Genomic DNA, 25527 nt, shown 5'->3' with positions numbered 1-25527 from the left:
TTGCGGTCTTTTATAATAGTACTTGCCTGCTGTGCTACCCATGGGGTGAGTTAATGAACCACTAGAGAGCTGCTCTGAATTAAAAAGGTCACACCTGACATGAGCCATTTCAGCACAAACATCCTGTTCTTTTCCCCTTCACAAGGGGGAGATTTTATTTAAGACCATCACGATTTACTGAAAACTTAAATTGAGTGGATGGCAGAATGGCCCTTGCAAATAAATGTCAGGAGAAAAAAAAACCACCAAGAATTACAGAATCATAAAAGGTGAGAGGTGAAAGATGTTTTAGAGATGATGGAGTCCAACCTCATCATCTCACAGTGAGGAAACTAACATTCAGAGAGAGAAAGTCACTTAGTGAAGATCACGTAGTAAACTTAGTGACAGAGCTGACACTAGAAGCCAAGTTTCCCTAAGTGCCCATACTTCCTGTCCACTGTACTGTTCTCTCCATGAGTTCATTTAACTTAAACGTTTGAAAATTTTTAAGTAATGATAGCAATTTTAGTGTCACTCTCTGAATTGGAACACTGCTTCTAAATCTACTATCTGGGAACAACTGGAACGTCCCATCCCCATTTATTCCGAATCAGGCACTTACATGTTTTAAAACAGTTTGCACACCTTAAAAATTTCTGCCGTTTCCATAGATGATTCAAGCAACTGTTTTACACCTACATACTACTAGGTATTTTTCTAAGTTTTTTTTTTTAAATCTTCAGGAAAATGAACAGGCACCAGCTTCATGAGCACCTGGGTAACATGGTGGGATATAATGTAACAGTAGAAACTGGAAAGAGTGAATTTACATTTCAAGGCAACTGACGGGGTACCTTGAACGAATCACTCAACCTGCCTCTGTCAAATGGCAGCTATGATAGTAGCAGGATGTCTGTTTCCCTCTCTTCTCCCTTTTGCCCTTTGATCACACTTACCTCAACCAGCATCTTGACTCCACCCCCTACTCTCATTTTCTGAACACTTGAATTTTCTTGGTAATCTTGGAGACCTTTTTCTGCTTCCCATTCCTTTTTCCCACCTGAGCCAACTCCTCACTCTTCTGAAAAGCCTGTTGTGGTAGGCCGGTCCACAAGTGCCCTGAAAGTCCTGAGATTCTATTAGTAAATTTGTCAGATTTTTCCAGGTTAGGAATTCAGGGCATCTAGGTTTGCTGTAACGCAGAATCCTGATTATGGGTCTCTGGTTCCCTGGATCCTGTATGTAACACATTGAATTCTTAAGTGACTTCCTTTGAGTGGCTAGACTATTAAATATGAGTGAATAATACTTTAGATAGTAGGAATGGGATGATCTGGAAGCTATGTTTTTGGAAGCATTTCAGGAGTGGTGTGTGTGTGTGTGTGGTGTGTGTGTTGTGTGGTGTGTGTGTGTGTAAGCAATAATTTAATCTTTCCTACTTTGAAGAGAAAAGAAGAGGTAGGAAATACTCTTTACAGATTGGGTATGTCAAGTAAATTGCTTTAATAATTGCAACACTGATTGTGACTGAAGGCAGAGGCATGAACTAAATCCTTCTTGCACTGCCCTTCTGGGAATCAGGGGTACTGTCTGTGACTAAAAGTCCCGGCCATCTTCAGCTAAAACTTCCCTTTTTTCCCCATGTGCATTGTGCCTCAGCTATGTAAGTCTTTTAAACTCCTAAATGGGGCTGTTGAACATTTTAAGATTCCTCAAAAGTTTTCCTGTGGACAGATATAATTATCCATCTCAGAACACTGGTTTATAAAGTATGTCAATACTTCTGGCCTATAGGAAACACTGAATCTTTTGGGCTTTCTGGGTTTAGCTAAAGTTACTCAGTTAGTGATTGTAAGTTCTTCAACCTTTTTGAGTTCCTTAGGGGGCTTCTGTAACCATGGCTGTATCTATGGCAGATCTAGGGTTCACTTTGGTGGGCAGAGAAGCCTAGATAAAGCATGGCCCAAGTGGAATAGGAAAATTCTCAAACCAAGAAGCAAAAAATAAGAAGCTCCTCTGATGTCTCCAAGCCATTTTGGCCTCAACTTTGGAGAGCATCAACCTCTCCTTTGCATTGACCCAAGAGAACAGAGGAAACCAGATTAATTCTTGAGGCACATGGAATTTCAGCCTCCTCTATTTAGAACTATGGAGCCAGGTTTGGTAAACTACAGCCTGTGGTTGAAATCCAGACCACTGCCTCTTTCTATAAATAAAGTTTTATTAGAACATAGCCATGCCAGTTGTTTACATACTGTATCTGGCTGCTTTAGCACTGTATGAGCCAAATGGAGTAGTTATGACACAGGCAATATGGTACACAAAGCCTAAAATATTTATAATCTGGTCCTGTATAGAAGAGTTTGCCAGCCTCTGGTCTAGATTAACATTGAGGGCTTGAATGGAAATATGAAGGTCACTTGGATTGAAATTTCAAGTAAAAGTAATTTATAAGTTACATAGCTACAATCCCATAGTATAAAATTTTTAGACAGTAAACAAAGATATAAAGAACAATGTGAAAATCATTTGCAACCACAACACCCAAATAAAACATTTTGGTATATACCTTTTCTGGCTTTTTTTGGCAGGTATATCTATTTTTTTTAAATAAAAACAATTTAATCATATTGTACATACTGTTTTTTTAGCCTGACTTTTTTCACTTATTAATGTATCTTGGCATCTTTCCATGTCCATAAACATAGATCTACATCATCATTCCTACTGGCTCCAAAGTATTCCATTATATAAATAGATATAATTTAATTTATTTAACCAGTCCTCTATTATTGGATAGTTGGGTTATTTCTAATTTATTTTCTTATTATAGCAATGTCATAAGAGACATTCATCATATGTACATCTTTTTACACTTGTATTTTTTTATGTTCTTTTACAATTTTTTAGAAATCACCAGTTAATTCTATGATGTAAGAAAAAAATCCTACAGTCCTCTGTTCTGGGGTGAATGGATGCTTTCATAAATAGAGGAGGTTTCAGTTATATTAATGTAGACACAGAGTCAGAGGGACTGGGAGGTCACCTTTCCTCACAGGTAGGTTGAATTAGTGTATCCACCCGAGATCATTAAATAACAGCTTTGCCACTTAAAACATGTGCATCTCGCTAGGTTTTTGTGAAAGCTTCTAGTCACATTAAATATTAATGACTGACAGCAAAGCATTGCTTCAGGAGAACATAATGGCCCAAAGGAAACTGGAAGGCTCTATTAAAAAAAAAAATAGACACACACACACAAAAAAAACCCCACAGCACTTCTAGCAGGATCAAATTTCTGATGGAGATAATAGAACTGGCAGCCAGAAGAGAAGGTAGGAAAGACAGGAAGGTACTATGCCCTATGGAAATGGGCTGAACACAAAATTCACTGGGAAGCCCAAGAAGCTCCTGTCTGCCCCTGAAGCATTAGGGAAGATGGGAAATGGGCACAGAGGTGAAGCTATCCCTGCACTGTTCCCATGGGACAGCCACATCCCTATTGCTACAGCAGGCATGTACATGAATGGGGTTCTTGGTTCACCTTAGAATGCCTTAATTCAGACACATTTAACATTCACCTGACCCATGGAATTCTGCTGATTGTAGGTAGACCACCTGGGCTAGGCATCTTTCAGTGGATTTAATAAACAGAGCCAGTGTATGGGGAGGCCTAAAAGTCAGTGTTAATCAAAGCGGATTGTTAAATGTCATTACAGAAAAGAAGAGAAGAGCAAGAAAGACTATTGTGTTTGTTTGAAAATACTCAGCCAGTGGTATAAATGCATTCTCCCTGTAGTGTTCCATCGTTCAGAGGGAAAAGCAAACTGCTCTTTAATATTTTGTGCAACCACTCACCTGTGAACCATTAGCCCTTAGAAATGAGATGTCAACACTCAATTGATCTTTACTCAATGCTTTCCTTCCAAGTTGCCTGAAGTACTGCATGGCATCCATGAGAGGTAAAGAGATGCCCAATTACCCAGACACATGGAGGCAGAGAAATTTCTGCTGTCTTCCTTGTCAAGCCTATAATCCTCTGTCTTTCCTCCTGGACCACTCTAAGCTTTCACTTTCCTTCTCTATGCTGCCTTCAAGGGGAGAACTGTCCTGTGGCTTCTCTCTGTTGTCTCTTTTCTTCAGGAGCAAAGCAGAAAAATACTATTTGCTCAAATATCCCCTTTGCTTAAACAATCTCAGAGGAGGCTTTGGTACCAGCAACAGAGCTGCTTGCATGACTTTAAGGAACTTTACTAGTTCTGACTCTAACCCAAAGCTTCTTAACCTTCATTAGTTGTGTCATATACCCCCCAGTTTCCAAATGTGTAAGAGCAATAACTAATAACTGACATCCCAGTGAGAGGAGCAGGCACTATATCTGCAGGAAAAATCTACCTTGCTTTCTTTCCTACACTGGGCGGGGGGGGGGGGGGGGGGGGATGTCTGCACTTCATTGGATTAGCCTGCCAAGCTGGAAACCCTGCTATAATCTGGGACACAGATCTGAACTCGATCGGAAACAGGAGAGTCTGTCTCTACTCTGCTTCTTCTGTTTTTACACACCTTTCCCCCCTTCCTTTTTTGAAAAGTTAAACCTTTTTTGAAATGATCAGAGAGCTTCCATATACTTTTTACCCAGTAACATCCTGCAGAACTATAGTACAGTAGCACAACCAAGATACTGTCATTGGTGTAGTCAGGATGCAGAATGGTTCAGTCACCACAAGGATCCCTCCTGTTGCCCCCCTCCCTACTGCCTTATGTCAGCCACTAATATATTCTCCATTTCTGTAACTTTGGCATTTATATAAATAAAATCTTGCAGTATTTAACCTTTCTAGATTGTCTATGTTACTCAGCATAACTCCCTCAAGATTTATTCAGATAATGTGTGTATCAATAGTCAATTGTGTAGTATTCCATTGTATGGATGTGCCATAGTTTAATATTCACCTGTTGAGAACATCTTGTTTTTTTCCAGGTTTTTACTATTATGAATAAAGCTACTATTTACATTCATGTACATGTTTTTATGTGAATGTACATCTTCATTTCTCTGGGATAAATGTACAGAGTGCAATGTCTGGGTCATTTGGTAGTTGCATGTTTAATTTTTAAAAGAAACAGCCAAACTTTTCCAAAGTGATTGTACCATTTCACATTTCCACATTCATAGTGTATGAATGGTCCAGATCTTTACATCTTTACCAGTATTTGGTGTTGTCATTTTTTCCCCAGCTTTACTGAGGTAAAGTTGACAAATAAAATTTCAAGATATTTAAAGTGTACATGATGATTTGATATACACTATGGAAGGATTCACCCCATCAAGTTAACACATCCCTTACCTCATATATTTATGTGTGTGTGTGTGTGTGTGTGTGTGTGTGTGACATTTAAGTCCTACTCTCTTAGCAAATTTCAATTATACAGTAGTGTTATCAACTATAGTTGCTATGTTATTCATTAGGTCCTCAGATCTTATTCATTTTATAACTGAACGTTTGTGCCCTTTTACCAACCTTTCCCCATTTCTCCTATCCTGTAGCCCCTGGCATCTACTTTTCTGCTCTGCTTCTATGAGTTTGACTTTATTTTAGACTCCACATATAAGTGATACCAGGTGGTATTTGTCTTTCTTTGTCTGGCTTCTTTCACTTAGCATAGTATCTTCCATGTTCATCCATGTTGTTGCAAATGACAAGATTTCCTTCTTTTTAAAGATTGTATAATATTCCTTTGTCTATATATACCACATTTTCTTTATCCATTCATCTGTCAACAGACACTTAGGTTGTTTCCATACTTGGCTATTGTGAATAATGCTGCTGTCAGTGTAAGAATACAGATATCTCTTCAAGATAATGATTTTATTTACTTTAGATATATACCCAGGGGTGGGATTGCTGAATAATATGGCAGTTCTATTGTTAATTTCTTGAAGACCTCCATACTGTTTCCCATAGTGTCTGTACCAGTTTACATTGCCTCAAACGGTGTACAAGAGTCCCCTTTTCTTCACACCCTTGCCAACAGTTATTACCTCATCATTTTTGTTATTATTATTATTATTATTATTATAGACATCCTAACAGGTGTAAACTGATATCTCATTGAGGCCTTGATTTGCATTTCCCTAATGATTACTGATATTGAGCACCTTTTCAATGTACCATTTGTTTGTACAAACACCATTTGTTTGCATTCCTTGGAAAAATGTCTATTTAGACCTTTTTCCCATTTTTAATTAGGCTATTTGTTTTTTACTATTGAGTTGTATGAGTTCCTTGTATATTTAGATATTAACTTACCCTTATTGGATATGTGGTTTACAAATATATAACTTTTTAAATTTTAGCCATTCTGACAGATGTGTAATCATCTCTTATTGTGGATTTAATTTGCATTTCCCCAATAGCTAATGATGTTAAACATCTCTTCATGTGCAAATTTGCCACTTATATATCTTCTTTGGTTAAATGTCTCTCCATGTCTTTTGCCCAATTTCTAATTGAATCATTTGTCTTTTTTTCTATTGACTTTTGAGAGTTCTTTATATATTCTAGATACTAGTCCTTTGTCAAATATGTGGCTTGCAAATATTTTCCCCCACTTTGTAGTCTGTCTTTTCATCTTCTTAATAAGGTCTTTCACAGATGAATAGTTTTTAATTTTGATGAGATCTCATTTATCAACTTTTCCTTTTATGGGTCATGCTTATGGTGTCAAGCCTAGCCTAAGAACTCTTTTTAGCATTAGATCCCAAAGATTTTTTTCCCTGATTTTTCCTCTAAGGTTTTACATTTAACATTTAAGTCCATGTTTCATTTTGAGTTAATTTTTGTATAAGGTATCTATGACTTAGGGCAAGTTTCTTTTTCTTTTTTTTTTTCCCTACAGATGTCCAGCATTTGCTGAAAATCACTGAATTTGTTTTGTGCCTTTATCAAAAGTCAATTTTGAATATTTGTGGGGGTCACATCTTTATGTCCCCAGCACCACCACTTTCATCCACACCTCCAAAACTGGCAAAAGAGAGCAAAGAAACTGAGGATGTTATGACAGTGTGATTTTTAGTAAATAATACTACAGAAATAATAGTAGCTAACATATATGGAATCTTTACTCTTTGCTGGAAACCTTATTCATTCCTCATAACATTCTATAATGCACATACTATTATTTCCATTTTGTAAATGAGAAAACTGACTCAGAGGGGTTAAGTACCTTGTTTATGGTTAGTGGTAAATCTGGGAGTCAAATTCAGGTCTTGATCGTAGGACCCATCTTAAGCATTAGGCCACCCCTCCTCTCAATACCACTTCTTCATGTGTCAGATCATCCAACCACCCTGGCTAAAAACCACTTCTCTAATCTATAATCATAATAATGACAGCAACAGAGGACTAATTCCTGTTTTGAATGTGAAGGCAAGTCTTTACTGGTTTATAGCAACTCTCGGTTTATTACCATTGGTCTTCTCACTCTTCAGGAGGAAGTTCTAACTGGAGCAACAAACCCCTCATATCACCTATTCTACCTGTCCCCATCAGCTGCTACAGTATAAACCACCAAACTGCTCTGAGGCAGTGCTCCATTTCTCATTCCATTCTTAGCAATGTGATCCTTTTATGTGTATATGTGTGCATATATGTGCAGGATAGAGGGAAAGAGGGAAGGCTAGTAAAGGTTTAGGGGGACTTTGGCCTCCAAGTGTATGCTGGAAATTTCCCAGTGATTGAGTAGGCTGACTGATTAACCATGATGCTTTTAGTGTCTCTGAATTTGATCTGGGTCGGTGCTTCCTAAATTCTCCAAAGATGATCTTGTATCATGTACAGGGAGCATTTTAGTTGATTGTCAGACCTTGAGATTTACATTTCCTTATTCTCTCCTATTTAACTGCTTGCCTTCCATTTTGCATTCATTGAGTTTTGGGGAGACAGTATTGCAGTTTTAGGTGGTGGGAGGGGCAGGGAAGCATAAAGGCATAAAGAGAACAAAATTAGAAAGGTAGTGGTTAATTACCAACACGTGTCTGGGAAAATGCTTTATTGAAATTCAGAAAGAACTCAGCTGCACAAATCCATGAGTAATACAAAAATTATGATGATGTTCTGTCACTGATAAAAACCATTTATCCTTGTGGCACTTGAAAAACATCCTGACATAACAACTCCAAACACCTAACTTCTATCCTGAGGTTTCAGAAATTTTTCCAGAATTCAGAACATTGCAAGCTGTCTGGAAATTTCTATAAATGCATTCACAGGAAAGCCAAGTCAAAAACAGAAAATATTTTATCTCTGGCCATGGAGGAAACAAACCTGAACTTTGAAAGAAGGATTCTGTAGGCAATCATAGAGATTTTGAGTTCAATATTCATCATTTTGTAAAGAGGGTAGTCATTTTGAGACTGTCTTCACAGATACACACTTCTCTTTTGGAACACCTGAACTATGGAATTTCAAGTACAGTTTGAATTTGGAATGATCATAAAGCCTTTAAGTCTCATGACCCAAACACTCTTCAGGCTCCACTTGCCTTTCCTATCTAGCAGGTTCTTTCCTCCTCATTAAAATAATTCCAACAGCTAAGAGGTCATGGTGTCCTAATTCATTTTCTTTCATGGAAAGCAGGAAAGAGAAGACATCTACTGCCTCCTGAAAAATTAAGATGCTCTTTTCCCTTTAGACCTTGCTTCTGGGACAAGGCCATCCTTCTTACCTTCAGTCCCTTCCTTTGCCCTGGGAATCATCTTACTTTGAGATCTAGGAAGAAGAAGCTACCTGTATTGGTCTGGGGAAAATCAGGAAAGAGAAAACAACACAGTAATCTGAACAGAGAAAGTTTAATATAAGTATTAACTATAACAGGAGATGGCTAGTAAGAAGTAAAAAGAACTGTAAAAATGTAGGAATAGTAGAGATAAGGTGCAGCCACTATATGCACTGCTGAGTTAGAACAACGAAGGTGCAACGCCTTCCCCAGGGATGAGATCCAGATCTTGTAGTAAAGGATACAGTTGTGGCTCACTGGATTTAGCAGAGAAATTGTTGTGGTGCTGTGCCAACATAACTCACTGGAATTCTGCCTCCTGGAACTTTATAGAAATATGCCCTGTGGAACTTCTGGGAAATCTATTCTCTACAGTGCCAAGGAAAGCTGCTCACTCGGAGGGATCTTAGCATAGGCACTTCACTATAAAACCACCCGAGAAAGGGGTACTGGGAGATGCTGCTTGATGCTGCTGATTACCATGTACTACAGGAACTTCATGCTGGGAAAGCTGCAGGCACTGCAGAAGCCTGGGGCTGAGGAAGCTGTGTGTGCTGCTAGAGTGAGGCACTGGGAAGGTGGGTGTTTACACTGCAGGAGCCTGCAAGTCAAGCACACCAGCACACTGGTACCAGGAAGAAAAACCCCTTCCTTCTGAAATGTTTCTCTTGTACCCCCTACTGACAAAGCTTAACACTGTATCAACTGACAAATGCAAAATACTTAAAGGCCCCAGAACCCTTTTCAGAGAGCAAGTAAGAGGCAATACGTTGATAACTTGCACATCGACCCAGCTCAGATAATAGTAAGTCTCTAATAGCTCCTAGATCCAGCTCATGTTCTGAGTGGTCTCTCATCCTCTTATAATTAGGGAATAAAGGGATAGAAATCAGCTACCCTCTATCTCCCTATGTCTTTAATCACCCTTCCCCACATCCTGTGTAAAACCAGCCCCCAGGGAAAATGGTAGCTCTAGCTCTAGCTCTACTATTCAACATCTCCTGCTCTACTAAATTCAAGTTACCCTCAACACTTTGTTCTCCACCTACCTTCAGTGTACCAGTTGGAATGGGGACAAACTGGAATCAGAATTTGATTAGAATCTTCTGCCACTTACTGTCTCTGTGATCTTGGGCAAGGTCTTTAACTTCTGTGAACCAAATGTGAATAAAGATAGTCATACCTGCAACTCAAGAAGGTTGTGAGGACTAAGCATAAACAATGTACCAAATATAATGCCCAACACTTAGGGTCAAAAGAGAGAAACATGTGTTCAAATCTTGGCCCATCTTTTACGTTGTGAGGTCTTTAAGCAAGTTACTTAAACTTTCCAGACTCACTTTGCTCCTCCATAAAATGAGAATCAAAATACCTGCTTCATAAGGTTGTTATGAGGATAAAATGCATATAAACTGCCTAGTGCAGTAATATGCAGAGAGAAGGTGCTCAATAAGTGGTAGTTATAAATAGAGGTGTGTCCCCATCGGGCATTGTGCTATATACATCTGTTAATTTGTTTACTGCCTATTTCCTTTGTGTTCCCTACACTCACCCTAGCCTCTCGAATCCAGTGCTTCTGCCTGCAGAAGGAGCACGAACAACATTCTTGACCAGATGACTGCCTACTGCAGGGACCCGACAGACATTCCTCTTAGCCTAGAGGCCCTCCTGAGATGGAGATGGAAGGGCTTAGTTATTTATTCTGGCTTATGACAAAAGATCTTCATCTCTTGGCAAAGAACTAATTTCCTTAGTAGTTACACAATTGCTTCTTTGAAGTTGGTCACACACCAAGGGAAGAAAGAGCCAACTCCCAGACCTCTAAATCATCCTAAAATCGAAGTCTCATTCTACTCCCAGTCATTAGAGAGAAAGTAGGAAGAAAAGGGAAATGAGACTAAATCTTTTTGAAAAGAGCACGTTTTTCTAATGTCAGTGCAATATGCCCCTGACACAGAACCAACCAAATGCCATATACATACTCCTCCTTTATTGAAAAAAAACTTTAGGTGCTTCACAAGCAGCCATTTATCCTCATGTATAAATATTTGGTTGATCTACTGCATAAGTGAAATCCCTGGGTACGACATCTTAACCATTGTGTTTGAAACTCACACAACTTAGTAGGAGGCAGGGGTAGGCATGAAAATTGGAGGAGTCTGACTGTCCAATCAGTCTCTCCCACTGGGCATGCTTGTCAGAGCTCTTCTATGCTATGGGCCCCCAGCCATTATTTGCAGTGTATATTCCACAGGTGTTAATCATACCCAAGGAACCTCTGCTTCACAAGGAAATCTTATACACAAGGAATAAGGCTTTGCTTTACTGGAGATCTCTTTATATTGCAGTTGATGAGGACTAAAGGCACCGTTTAGGGGATATTTCCTTGGAACTCACAAATAAAGACTTGTAGCAAGTCCTTTGCCTCTGAGCTAGTATGCGACCATGCCATTTGAAACTGTTTAGTAGTATGTGCCCCAAGTTTTTTGTCTGTCCAGCTTGCAGTCTGAGGGGTGTCCCAAAAAGTAAGGCATACATGATGCTCCTGTGATTTTTTTAAACATAAATTTGTGAGAATTCTTACTTTCTCATTTGATGCTGTTACTCAGCAAAACTCTCATGCTTGACTCTCTAGCACCAGAGTGTGCCGAACACCTCATGCCCAATATGATTGCTTAGACATTCCCTCCAGGCAGAAATTGTGATTCTGACTCACCCTTTTACCCAGCCTGTACCTAAGAATCTTGTAGCTGGCATTTGCTCTCAAAAGATAGTATAGCTGCAGGCCATCACCTCTAGAGAAACAGGAAGTGCTCACCTTGCCAATTTCCCACATGTCCTATCTAACTTTCTGAGCGATTTCACTAGCATTCCTACAAAGGAAACTTAACACTAACTGGCAAAGACAAGCCTACCCAAACGGAGATCTTGGAACACAGCTGCTCTTCTGGCAGAGAGGCAATTGCTGCTCATGGTGACACAGCTCTGCTGAGTAGGCACACACAGGTGAGAATGGGTGACACAAGGTACCCCAGCAGCTACTGGGTGTTGAGGGGGAGTATATCTACCACCCAGAGACCTGGATATGGGATTAGGATAAAAATGATTTTATAACTTTTTTTTTATTTGAGAGAGAGAGAGAGAGAGAGAGAGAGAGAGAGAGAGAGAGAGAGAAAGAGAGTGAGTGGAGGAGAGGGGCAAAGAGAGAAAGAGAATCTTGAGCAGGCTCCATGCAGAGCCAAACATGGGGCTTGATCCCATGACCCTGGGATCATGACTTAAGCTGACATCAAGAGTCCAACATTCAACCAACTGAGCCACTCAGGCACCCCTAGGATAAAAATGATTTTAAAAGAGCACAAAAACATGACACATTTGTTTACATTGATTCGAATGGTTTGAAAGGAGAGTTCTTTATTTTTCAGCCTCTGCCATTGTTTTAATTTTTTTTTTTTTTGCTTTCTCCACTGAAGCAGAAGACAGCAAGGACAGCTCCTCAGTCTCCCACCATATGTCTCTGCTTCTTGGCTACCCCTACCTGACTCACTTTCTATTGCAGGGGGCGGAAGAGCTATAGATGTTAGGATTTGTTTTGCTTTTTAGGCTCAAAAAAATTTTTAAAGGGAAAAAACATGTTTAACAGATAAAAAGTGACTAGCAGTTCATACCCTGGGAAGACAGAATAAGAGAAGATAGATTAATATTCCTGTAGGAAAGGTTTTTTCATGTGGGCTTAATATAAGGAATAACTTTGATCATAAAGATTTCCATGAGGATTAAGACAATACTTAAGGAGATTGCAGCTGTGGGTAGGAGTATCTGCTTCTTTATGCTGCGTGTTTGGGTAAAAATAGGTCCTCTACCTCCAGGCTGATATTCAGACAGTGTACGCTGAATGGCTATATCAGTTTAATAATAGTGAATAAAACTCTGGTACCAGTTGGTAAATAGTTACTGCCAAGAACCCCATAAGTCATCACTGGGTACCCTGGCCAATAAATAATCACTGCCCAGATCCCCCTAAATGACCACCTGTCACACAGGCCACCCTGATCCTCCTGATATTCCCCCAGGCTTCCCCATTGTCTAGCAATAATGGATTGACCTCTGGCACAGCCAAGGCGCCTCCTGGATCCTGCTCAACTGCTAAGGTTCAGTGTCCAATTCTGTTTGCTCATGCCTTGCTGCTGTTTGAATATTTTGAATATACTGTCTGGTTCCCCAATTTTATCCCCATGACTTGAGATCATTTTGGAAGACAGAGCTAACCAGCTTACCAGGGGTATCCCTAGTAAAGGTTATTGCTCTTAGGTAGGCTAAGCTTAGTTAGTGAAAGAAAAAAATTAATATGGAGAATATTAACAAGATTAACTTGGGGAGCATTTTTAGAAAAGTTACAGAAAGCATTTCTGTTTAAAAACATAACCAACAAGTCCTGTGAGCCACCATTATTGTCAGGCAATCCAATGCTCTCAGCAGATTAAAGTAGGTAAAATCTGATATAGCACTATACTGGCTATTTCTTCATTCACTATGCCATATCCTGGGGGTAAGTTAACAGTATATGAGGTACCATTCCTGCCCCAAAAGTTCTTAAATCCTGCAGTGGAAATATTGCAGGCATCCAGTTAACTATTCATACAAGGTAAAATGCTAACAGGCATTTAGAGAATCACATGAGTGCTAAATGTCTCTTAGGTACAAAGTCAGCATACTTTCTGTGGAACCCCCAGACTAGAAAATGTTCAGTTCCTGTGAAACAAAATAAGTGGGTTCACTTAGACAAAATCAGATTATCTCTGTAATATTATATTAGTACTGACTCTGTGATGATGAGTAATATCTATTAAAAACTTATCGAAACCAGTAGAATGATGCAAAACAGAGCATTGAAGGATTCCTTCTGTTCCCATGATGGAAACATATTGGATAATTTTGATTCACTTATCATCTTCTATGAAATTATATTTGCTAATAGAATGCAAACATCATTGGCAAAGAAAGAAGAGCAGAGATGAATCATTATGATGAATGTTCAAATAAAGAGCATCAGATTCAGGAAGTTACATTATTATATTGCCTAAATAAAACCAACCACGATTTCCCACTGCGAACAATCTTAGGCCTTTATATATAACACACTTGTTAAAGTGCAGCAACTGGAACACTGATTCCTCCTGGGTAATGCTGGGGTTGGTACTACTGTTGCAGTGGCCCTCTGGAAACCTCACATTGTTTTCCTGTTTGAGGTTCTCTTAGCCCTCTTGGGTAAGATGCATTCTTTGTAATTTGTTGGTATCTATTTGGCTTTCTTCATTTCTTTTTTTTTTTAATTTTTTATTTTTGAGAGACAGAGACAGAGTACAAGTAGGGGAGGGGCAGAAAGAGAGGGAAACACAGAATCCGAAGCAGACTCCAGGCTCTGAGCTGCCAGCATAGAGCGTGATGTGAGGCTCAAACTCACGGACCAGAAGATCATGACCTGAGCTGAAGTCACATGCTTAACCAACTGAGCCACCCAGGAGCCCCTGGCTTTCTTCATTTCTGATTAGCAATCTCCTGCCCCAAACTTTCTACCATGAGCTGGAATGGGAAAGGGAATGTGGAAACATGGCATGTCTTGTACCATCTGCAAACCCACTCACCTTCCAGCCTTACCCTGGGATCTCTGGCACTTGCCAAATGGCTTCCCTGTATGATAAACTCGAAAGGATTGAAGTTGCATCTGTGTGTGGTAGGGAATGGGCTCTCTTCAGAGAGAGCCTCATGTCAGACATGAGGTTTGTCTTACTCTTTTGCCTCATTCACGGAATCAGTTCTCACTGAGTGCCTACTGTGCACCAAGTGTAGCCTCTTTCACTTTATTCCTAGAAGTCAATCTGCCTTTCTTTTCCCACATGGTTTGGCCAATTCGTTGGTGTCCTGAAATGTATCAACCTCAGTTCTCCCCTCTGATGAGCTTAAGTGGAATTTAATAATCCCTGCTAAATTGTCTTGTGACTCTGTCACATGAATAAAGTCTATGGACTCTAGGTTAGAGTGTAAGCATCAGATTAATTTTACTACAAAGGTCAGGCAGCTATCCTGGCATTCTATTTTGCTTGAAGGTTAGTCACTGCATGCTTGACCCAAACCTTCCTGTCTGAGCTGTATTCAAAACAGATTTCAAGATATAGCCAGATTGAAAAACAGACACTTGGAGTAAAAGACTGTATACTCTGACCCCACTGGAAATAGCAAGCAGCTTTAGTGATTTTATGTGTATATACAATACATCATCATCTCTAGGAGGTGATGGGCACTAACCTCAGCACCTCTTGCTCCCAAAGCAAATGTATGCTCATCTTTTCCACCTAGCTGCTCATGTCAGAGGAAAGAAATATTTCTTCCTAAATGACTTCTAAGCTTCTTGCCCGGGAAGTGTTGCCCCTGGGGAAGCAGGACCTATCAGAGGAGTTTGGCGCAAAAAAGACATAATTGTATTCAGATAATGGCAGACACCTCCATCCTGGTTCCCTTTAACCTTCATCTGTCTTCCTAATTTACCATGGGCTCTCTCTTTCCAGCTCACCTCCTTTGGCCAGCCCTGTTGTGAGTTCATGCACTCCTGATGTATGTGTCTAATATACTTGTCATTTTGAGTTCTACAAGTAACATTCATGTAATAACTTGCCATTTATATTCCTGGAAAAATCCAAAGATTGGCTCTGAGGCTATAAAGTTGCATCCAGTCTATTGTCAGAACTATAATACCTTGAAGCTATAGGGGCTGGAGTCACAAACTTCTTATAGCATGATACTTCCTTTGGGCATAATTGTGGTCTACTTCAAATTTCCTACAAAGAGATAGTAGTGGTAGAGGATAGGTCCTATAGAGGGAGATATAGTCTGGTTGCAATTCTGAATTTAATTTTCCTCAATGAGAAATTCACAAGTAGATGTAGAGAAGCTCTTTAACCTGTTGCTTCTTACGATGTTCAGCTTTCACATGTGACAGTCACACTGCTGACCACTGTGTACAGCATAATGTGCGTATTCAGCGGTTGAGTTTTCTAGAACAATCTGCAGCTTCTGCCCAAGTCTCCTACAGTCAGTTGTATTTGTAAGACAAGGCAAGGTGAGGTATGTAGGCTGAGACTGTGGAGCACAGGAAAATGCAAAGTGAAGTGGCTCAGGAAGGCATCATTTTGAATGCTGTTGAATACCAGCTAAGTCACTAAAACAGATCCAAAATGCTTTTTGTCAGGAAAATTCAATCTCTCTTTGCAGAAACCCTATGAGTGGGCTAACGCTTTACCTGCACAAGCACACAAGTCAGACACCTTCATTTCTAAAATACTTTTCTAATACATTTCTAAAAACTTGGCCACTTCATATGCCTAACAGCTAAAATAAGAAGAGTGGCCCACAACACAGACGGTCTACCTTCCATGTGCTCACCAGAATACTCCATCTCAAATTATCTGCCCTCTAGCTCTTAGCTGTACATACAGACATTGCCAACCAGATGTACTTGCCTGAGTAGCACTGTCCCCAAGGAAGTAAGCCCTATCAGTGGAGTTTGGTTCAAAATTGACATGATCAGGGTGCCTGGGTAGCTCAGTCGGTTAAGCATCCAACTTTGGCTCAGGTCATGATCTCATTGTTCATGGGATCGAGCCCTGCATTGGGCTCTCTGCTGTCAGCTTGGAGCCAGCTTTGGATCCTCTGTCCCCCTCTCTCCGCCCCTCCACTGCTTGCCCTCTCTCTCTCAAAAATAAACATTTTTTCAAAATGACATGATCATATTAAAATAACGGCAGACACCTCCATCCTGGTTCCCTTGAACCTCATCTAATTTACCTCATGCTCTCTCCTGTTCATCTCCTTTGGCCACCCCTCTTGTGAGTACATTCACTGTTGATAGAAGTGTCTAATGCACTTGTCAGCTTAAGTTCTTCTAGTAACATTCATGTAGGAATGTACCAACATCCTACCTTTTAGGTTTTCTCATTCTTTTCCTCTAATGAGTAGGACAAGCAGGATTGTCACTTTATACTTAGGCTTTTTATGAGTTTTGCTTGGTCTTCATATTGTGTGTGAATCTGCTCACCTCCACCCTCAACTAGATCATACACTCTCTGAGAGAGTAACAGTCTTTTACTTCTCTTGTATGTTTTTCAGCCACTAACAAAAACCATAAGAGGGGCTCAAGAAGTACCTTCGTTCATTCATTCGTACAACTAAGAAATACCATCCAAATGGATTATACTAGTTTCTGAATTCAAGTATACTCTTTTTTAACTCTGAGGTTGTATTGTAATCTACCAAAGTTAAAAAAGGTTTTCTGTGGTTCTGTGCTCTGTACTACAACCAGATATTCTAACTGTAGTGGCTTAAGGATTCTATGCTTTTCACTGCAGCTGAGAAAGTGACTACAAACTGATCCACTGCATTCAGTAGGTGCTGTTGTCATCAAAAGAGCAGCCCAAAGCCCTTTGCTTGTATACCTTGGCTGCCCAACTTCTGTTATGGAATGGTGGTACCACCTCTGCTAATTTTCACTTAACCTCTCCATGCCTCCCTGTTTTCTTCAAAAAAGCCCATCAATATCCACCTGCCTTGCAGGGATGTTTTGAGGACATAATGCTGATAAGAAAACATTCTCTATGAGAGAATATTGATGACAGTTGTTGTGTAGCCACAAAAGGAGAGGGCACTCAGCAGTAATTGGGGGGCCATGTTTAGCCACCCAACCACCCATTATCGTTAGTACTCAGATTGATTCTAATGCATCATAATAATGCAACTTGTAATCCACATGTGGGGGGGGGGTAATTTATTGTCAGGTGGCGATTGTTAGTAATAACAAGCTGTTTGAACACATTCAGAACATAGTTGTACACATCTCTTGTTTTTCTTCCTTCCTTTGTTTGCAAGTCTAATTTTATACTCTTTTGCCTCTCTGATTTTCTCCTTTTACACTGTATATTGTATTATTTTTATTCTTTAAATAAGCTTAGTATCTCAATGAACAGCTGGAACACAGGAGACTGATTTGGAAAAGCAGTTTAAGAAACAAAGTCCAATTTAAGGATGGTGGTGGATTTTATCACTCAGCTTTATTAATGGACCTCATTCCCACTGTATCTTCTTTCCCTAATGCATTTGTATAAAAGCTCTTGCCTCTCTCATTAACCCCTTTGGCTGGTGTTAACTCATTCCTGGGCATTTGTTGCCATAGCTGCAGCCGTCCCTCAGCTGGATCCCTCCTGTTAGTCCCTGCAAGGGCCATGAGGGGCTGGCCTGCTTGTTCCAGGCGTCAGCTGTTAGGCGGAGGGCAAGAGCCTTGCAACCTCAGAGGTCAAACTGTCTGTCCCATGTACTTAAGCTCTGTCTATAGTTTTTTTTCTTAGCAGCAGATGGGCATGTGGCTGTCCAGCCTCAAGGCTGGGAAACGTGTGGGAACATTACCAACACCCTTCTTCCCTCACCCCCTCCTGGGCACCCAAGCAGATAGCCTAGCTCCATATTCAAAAAGATAATCGATATTCCCCCTGTGTTGCTTGAACGTCTTCCTTCAACACCTGCGGCAGCTGTGGGGAATCATGCGAAACTTTTGTCTGTTCGCTGAAATAATTGCCAGCAGTTTTATGGAACGTCTCTTGTGTGTATTTTTGCCCATTTACAGATTTGATTATATCGTTTGCAGAACGGAAACGTGGCTTTTCACTGCTTACTCTCATTCTCACAGATCTTCAAGGAGAAACCCTTTTAAAAACAAAATGGAAATGACATGCAAATGGTTATGTTAATATCACACAGGCAAAAGTCAGGACCTTCAGAAGGTTCCTTAGGCACAAACTGATCACGTGATGAGCACATCTTGCATACATTTCTGTTTGAGTTACCAGCCAGAACCGTCCTATGAGAAATGACTAAGAAGAGAAAATGTTAGATGCCTGTAATGTGTGACTACTTTCTGCCCTAGGCTCCAACACTGACGTAAGCCGAGCAAACACAACTCCCACACACGCAGATTGGGCAGGTACAGTGGGATTTGAGGAAGATGTTTGAAGGTGGAAAGTTTCCATGTAGACCGGTAATAGAGAGTTAGAAAAGAAAATTTAATTTTGTTTTCACTGTGCCAGCTTTGCCAGATAGCTGGCAAGGGTATATCTGTGGATTAGCTCCAGATTTAGAAAATTCATATCTAGTCCTTTACCTTGACTTTGACAGAATTTATATTATGGCATCAACAACAGCAGCAGAATAGCTGCATCATTAACAACTAACATTTACAGTATATTACAGCTTGAAAAACACTTTTAGAATTAATATCTCTTGTCTAACCATCTCACCAACTCTGTAAGATCAATTTTATATAGTTGTCTGCATTTTTGTGAAGAGGGAACCAAAGCTCAGAGTAAGTAACTTGCGTGAAGTCACACAGCCAGTAAATAGCATAGTCTTCTGACTCCAGAACCCTGAAATACCCATGCTAGGCAATACATACACTCCTGTCACCCTGCTCTTTAGCCCACTGCCACCTCCGTGTCCCCAAACCTCCGGGTAAACAAATCAAGGTCCATGCAGTGATCTGCTTGAAAAACAAAAGGATGGGGCACCTGGGTGGCTTAGTCGCTTAAGTGTCCGACTTCAGCTCAGGTCATGATCTCGTGGTTCGTGAGTTCAAGCCCCGCATCGGGCTCTGTGCTGACAGCTCAGAGCCTGGAACCTGTTTCAGATTCTGTGTCTCCCTGCCCCCACCCCTCGCACTCTATCTCTCTCTTAAAAATAAAAAATAAACATTAACAATTTTTTTAAAAAATTTAAAAAAAAGACAAAAGGAAAGTAGCCATACTGCAAAAGAATTACTGTGTTTCCATATGGGTTCACAATTAAATGATATCTTTAACACTCCTGTTTGTTCATAGATCACAGACTACTAGACAAGCTGCACCGGGCAGGCAGAGAAACAAAGGAAAGGGGAGAAATGTGAAAGAGAACAGCACAAATTAAAGCTCCCAGCAACTGGAGAATCCTTTAGAAATTCAGATAAAAGAAGAGGTAGCATCATCATAGGTAGCAGTACTGTAAGGATACACAAGTAGTGATCAACACAAACTTCAGAATAGTGCTTGCCTCTGAGGGGAGATGGAAAGAATTGGGAGGGGCACGTGAGGTCTTTAAAAGTTATAATTATATTGTTTTTCTTAAACCACATGTTGGGTACACAGTTTTCATTGCACCATTTTTTTAGACTCTACATTTGTCTCTTATAAATTCCCCTTTGTACCTACCTACTCAATATTCAATTTAAAAAAATAGAAAAAGATAGTGTGAGTCAGTGGACAAATGGTATTTGATATACAGAAATTAGCTTCATTTTTAAGGAAGGTAGCCACTCTTGAAAGCTAGTTGCACTTTAATTTAAAAAAAAGTAACCATTTTGCTCTGACAGTGTCTCCCAGTGACATAACAGTTAGTTTTTCAAGAAGAATTATGTGTGGGGAGGGCATGCTTTCCCACAATTTTCCCAGGGTCTTTGGGCATTTCGGCTGCCTTGCCCCTCCTCTCTCCTTTCTGACAGTGAATTTCCAGCTTCTGGGAGGAGAAAGAACAGTGGCACGGATATTTGGAAATTTGAAGTTAAGTGCTTGAACCGTAGCCACAGATTTATGGATTGTTACCCAAAGACTTCTTATCTTTTGGCTTTCCTTGGTGTTGGACCTGACAGAAAATGCAGTGAACAGGTGAGCTTGTATATTTTTGTCACTGGTTGGTTTCTCTCTGACCAATCTAGGCAAGCTGTAAGCACAGGCTGACAGGAATTACGGCTTTTCTTCCATGTGGAAATAAGTGGATAAGCAAATACTCCCAGCCTGATTTTCTTTCCAATTCATTATTTACAGGGAATTCACCCTCTGTAATCATTTTCAAATCAAATTTGCTCTACCAATCCCTGTAAGATTTGCTCTGGAGATCATCACCAACCTATATATCTTTTATTTTTTAGCAGCTTATGCCCCCTCCCTGTTAATGCCAATTAAAAAAAAACACAAATGGATTAAAGGTGATGTCACTAGTTGCCTAGAGATTCACTCAGGAAGAAAATTTAAGTTACAGCAGAAATGGATAAAAGGAAGGAAAGCCAATAACTCATGCACGTTTGCTATCTGGACTACTATTGGTGTATTAAAATAGGAGAACTATTGAATTAAATGAGGAAAAATATATCATATGTAAGATAGATTCCAGGAAAGGCACTATTATTAATATTGTCCCAGAATCACAAACTGACAACCAACACACTTACATATGGATTGTCCCTGGAGCAGGCTGATACAGTGGGTGCCCTCTGCCCAGCTGTCAGAGATCACAGCTTATGGCCATAAATAACTCCCTTTGTCTTATTGGAAGGATGGCCATGAAAAGCAAGCTCTCCTGCCTACCCCATTGCCTCCCATCCTCATGATGGAAATGAAAAAGTGATACTAAGTAATGCTGGCCCTCTTCCACCACAGATGGGGTGACCACAAGTGAGAACATGGATGTAAATGCCATCCATGGTTTTGGGGAAAAAAGCAAATGGATTTTGGAAGCAGGTCTGATGAGTTTGGGGTATATACAGTGGAGGAGGAGGGTAACGTTGGAAAATATTTTGAGGATTTTATTAACGGTACCACTTTTCAAAAATGTAGCAGATGAGAAGCATATAGATTAGTCCTGTTCTTTCTGGCAGTGCTCTTGGTAAAGAACTGGTTAGAAAGAAGCCATATTGTTCTTTTCTGTGTAAATACATACCCAGAAGTGGCTAATTCCTGTACTGGTATTTTCCTGTCCTTTTCACAACTGAAGGGATTATAATACTCCCCCTTTTTTTCCAACCACAAATGACCCCTGTTGTCTATAAGATATCAGAGGTAATGCCCACTATTGTTACTATATTCACAATAATTACTAGTATTTCACTACCACTTACTGAGATAGCCACTGCAATGGACTTCTTTTCATATATTTTCTCCTTTAACCCTTACCACAGCCCTATGAGATAGGTACTATTACTGTCCTCATGTTTCAGATGTGGAAAATGAAAACCAGAGACATTAAGTCATCTTCCTAGCATCACACAGCTAGTAAGTAGAAGGCCAGGATGAGAGCCAGTCCAAAACCATGATCTTAATGGTTATAACCCTATTTTTCCTTTATTCAGGGTCACACAGCCTTAAGGGTTAAGAGTTTATCATGCTTGGTCTGGCCAAATGCCTGATGGGGGTTGGTGAAAGTGTGTTGCAATTTTGAAAAAAAATCAATTACTTTGAAACATGAAGTGTGGGGTGGGGGCAGTGTGAAGTTCTGTATGGTACAAGCTATTGTTTTCTGATTATTTGTTAAATTGAGGTGGAGTTTAAAAACTTGAGTTAGGCTGCTTGTTGAGGTAAAGAAGCTAGAAAGGGGCCAGGGCTGCTGGCATAAGGCAGAGCCATTAGTCACTGCCTCCTGTGGCTGTATGTGTATATATAGCATTGGCCTTAATATTTGAAGATGACTCTGCTGAGGCAGCCAATTCTCAAACCAAAGTTCCCATTATCAGTAGGATTTAACACTTGACTTGTTTATAGGGGTCATGGCCAGTGTCCCACCCCTCTGACTTAGACCATGGCCTTGTAGTTAGTGTCTTACAAAGCAAGTCAAAAATATAGTCTAATACTCATCCTCCCAGAGTCCAACCAACTGGAGAATACAAAATGACTCCAGTTTTTTAATATTGTACTTTTAGGAGAGAGGAATAAGTAAACTGATATGGAAAATATTCTCCACCCATGCCCATCGCCCCCCCAACAAGGACAATTTCTGTTCTAGGTTTTAGACTTAGCACAAATACAGCCTTATCTCCTACACCTTTTAAGATAGTAGAGGTAGAGAGCCAAAACATAAGAGACTCTTAAAAACTGAGAACAAACTGAGGGTTGATGGGGGGGTGGGAGGGAGGGGAGGGTGGGTGATGGGTATCGAGGAGTGCACCTGTTGGGATGAGCACTGGGTGTTGTATGGAAACCAATTTGACAATAAATTTCATATTTAAAAAAAAAGATATCCACAGTATCATCATAATTGGTTTATCCTTCAAAAGCTACTTCAAAGTCACTTCTGCAGCTTAACACCACTTCCTCTATGCTTTTGCTCCCTCTCTACCACCACCTCTCCTCCTAGTAGAGTAACTGCCTCCCCTTCATATCTCTGCTTAACCAGTATCAAACTATGCAATAGTTTGTCTGTCTCTCCCACTAGTCTGTGAGCCCCTCAAAGGGCAGGGAAACATGGATTTTTCACCCCTGGTACCACCAAATAGTGCATGGATTTAACATGTTCTTGAATTAATATTCAGAATGGATCCTGAAGCCCTGCCATAATCTCACTTAAAGATTCAGGTACAGCCAGCACTTACTGACCACCTGGGTTTTCACCACAACCTGGTGAAAGGGGTGGTATCATTCTTATTTATACATGGGGAGACTGAAGCTCTGTGTTTTTCCAATTTGTAGTGGGCGTAAGAGATATCTAGGGTGTTTGTTCAACAGGCAGATTCCCCAGCACCACCCAGATGGAAACCTCAGCTGTGGACCCTGGAACTTGGCTAGTTAGCAAGCATTCCAGGTGATTGTGATGCACATGATTGGACCACACTTTGACAAATACAGGTGTGAGTGATTGCGATACAGCAAGAAAATAGTGGAGCCAGAGTTGAAACTCAGCCCTCCTGATCTGTGTTGTACTCTCTATCCTATGGCAAGGAAGTATACTGAAACACGTTGAAAAGATTTTCAGCAACAAGGGCTAAAGTAAAATGGCTTGGGGATTAACCCCAGGACCATTTTTTTTCCTCCAAGAGACCTTGTCAGACTTCTAACAGCAGAGCAGAGGGCTGCCAAATCATCTCTTACGCAACTTACCTCAGGAAAGCACAGACCACAGAACTTTGGGAACTTACAGAATTTATGCTTCTCTTTGTTTTTTCTTTCTCTGTTTCCCCTCCACCACCAGCCACACCATTAACTTAAAGAGCATACATAGTACCTGAACTGCAATTAGTTTATTGGTTAAATATTAAGATTTCTAATTGAAAAGCCGTAGCTACAACATTTGGGATCCTGACAGTAATATTAAAGTGTTTGTTTCAAAACTAGGAAAAGAAATGTGTGTTTTAATAGGCAATTAGCACAGATGTTCGAAGAGCTGGGATAAGGTAGCTTTTTTTGAGGCCCAATTATGCTTTCAGTGTTTTTTGTCTAAATATTAGGTAAGAAATGTGGAATGAATGCAATCTAAAAACCAGACGGCCATAGTCAACCATTCAATCAAGACCAGGGTAACATGAGTGCACTGGTATCTCAGAAGCCCAGAAGTCAGGAATGGGAAGGATGGACCATAGTCCAGAAAAGCCCAACAGAGCCTTTGTAGTGCAGCTAGCCCCTGCTTTTACTGACTGAGGAAGCCTCCAAGGTTCTAATGGTGGAGCCTGTTGGACTTCCAGGACCCCTGCATCCAACCTCAACCTATTCTCTCGGCTCACATTCAGCTCATAACCTGGAAGTGACAAGGACTATTCCTGAGATTCTTCAGTCTGTGCCAGCCCACCTTAAAATAACAAAGGAGGCCCTTGGCTCCAGCTCAGAGAAGTGGGAGAAGAGACCCCCACAGGGCAACCAAATGGTTTCTTTCTTAGTGGGAAAAAAAAACAAGGAAAAGATAAAGGAAGTGGGGTTAAGATCACGAATGAATATTTGCTCAGCATTTTTTATAGTATAGTGAGAGTATTATAGCTCAGTGGTTAAAAGTTTAGGCTTTGAAGCTATACTGCCTGAATTTGAATTTCAACTCCAGCATTAACTTCATCTGTGACCTTGAGCAACTTTCTAACTTCTTTGTCTTTCATTTTCCTCATCTGTAAAATGGGTATGAAAATACTACCAATCTTATAGGGTTGTTGTGAGGATTATATTATATAATACATATACAGATTTAAAACAGTGTTTGGCACATAATAAACATTTAATCAATACTAGGAATCAACATCGTTATCATTGGGTAAATAATACAGGTTAATAAACAGGCTAAAAGGTGTGTTGAACTTGCCTAAAGTCATACAGCTAGTAAATGATAGAGCCAAGATTTTATTTTAGATCTATCTGGCTCCAGGTCTGTATTTCTTCCACTGTACCTTGTTGCCTTTATAAATACAGGATATATGCTGTGAGCTCCTTGGAGAAGTGCATGCCAAGAACTGTGTCTTTCTTCTTCCTTACTACACCCTACCCCCACTGCAACTGCCATCTGGAGGGCTGGCTTAGCACTCTAGCTTCTTATAGATCTATTTAAAAACCTTTAATATCCTTGTAACTGCCCCAATATGGAGGTAGCTGTCTCCAGGACCCTCCAGCTTATAGACTAAAACAATGAATCATCCAGGATAAGGGTTAGTTTCTGAAAGCACTCTCTACCCCAAGGTTCTCATCTGCATACCTTGAGGATCAAGCTATTGTCTCCTACCCTGCCCATGTGATTACTTACAATATAGACTAGCATAAAACCTTTCCCTTTTGTCTCTCCCCCACCTCCTCTCCTCTTCCCCAAGGAAGAATATGTTGTGACATCCTGATCCCCTTGAGTGGCTCTTTGATCCATTCTTGGTAACACTCATAAGGAAATAAAGCCCTTGCTTGTCTAATAGCATCATCTCTCTCAAGCTGCGTGGGAGCCTTCTCTTACAAAGGCTGCTGTCAG

The 25527-nt window shown here is 40.3% G+C and overlaps 1 protein-coding gene across 10 annotated transcripts in view; it reads left to right on the top strand.

Annotated features, from left to right (window-relative positions):
• The window catches only part of ENOX2 (ecto-NOX disulfide-thiol exchanger 2), a 256913-nt gene that overhangs the window by 158195 nt on the left and 73191 nt on the right, over positions 1-25527 (top strand). The window contains exon 1 of one of the 10 annotated variants that reach the window (XM_027054212.2): positions 19731-20495. The exons of the other annotated variants lie outside the window; for them this stretch is intronic. The gene's annotated coding sequence lies outside the window, so the exon portion shown is untranslated. Of the gene's footprint in view, positions 1-19730; positions 20496-25527 lie in introns of those variants that run through there. 10 annotated transcript variants of the gene reach the window in all.

This window comes from Acinonyx jubatus, chromosome X (assembly GCF_027475565.1).
Source record: "Acinonyx jubatus isolate Ajub_Pintada_27869175 chromosome X, VMU_Ajub_asm_v1.0, whole genome shotgun sequence".
Classification (NCBI taxonomy): Eukaryota; Metazoa; Chordata; class Mammalia; order Carnivora; family Felidae; genus Acinonyx; species Acinonyx jubatus.
This window is presented reverse-complemented; position numbering and strand designations above follow the sequence as displayed.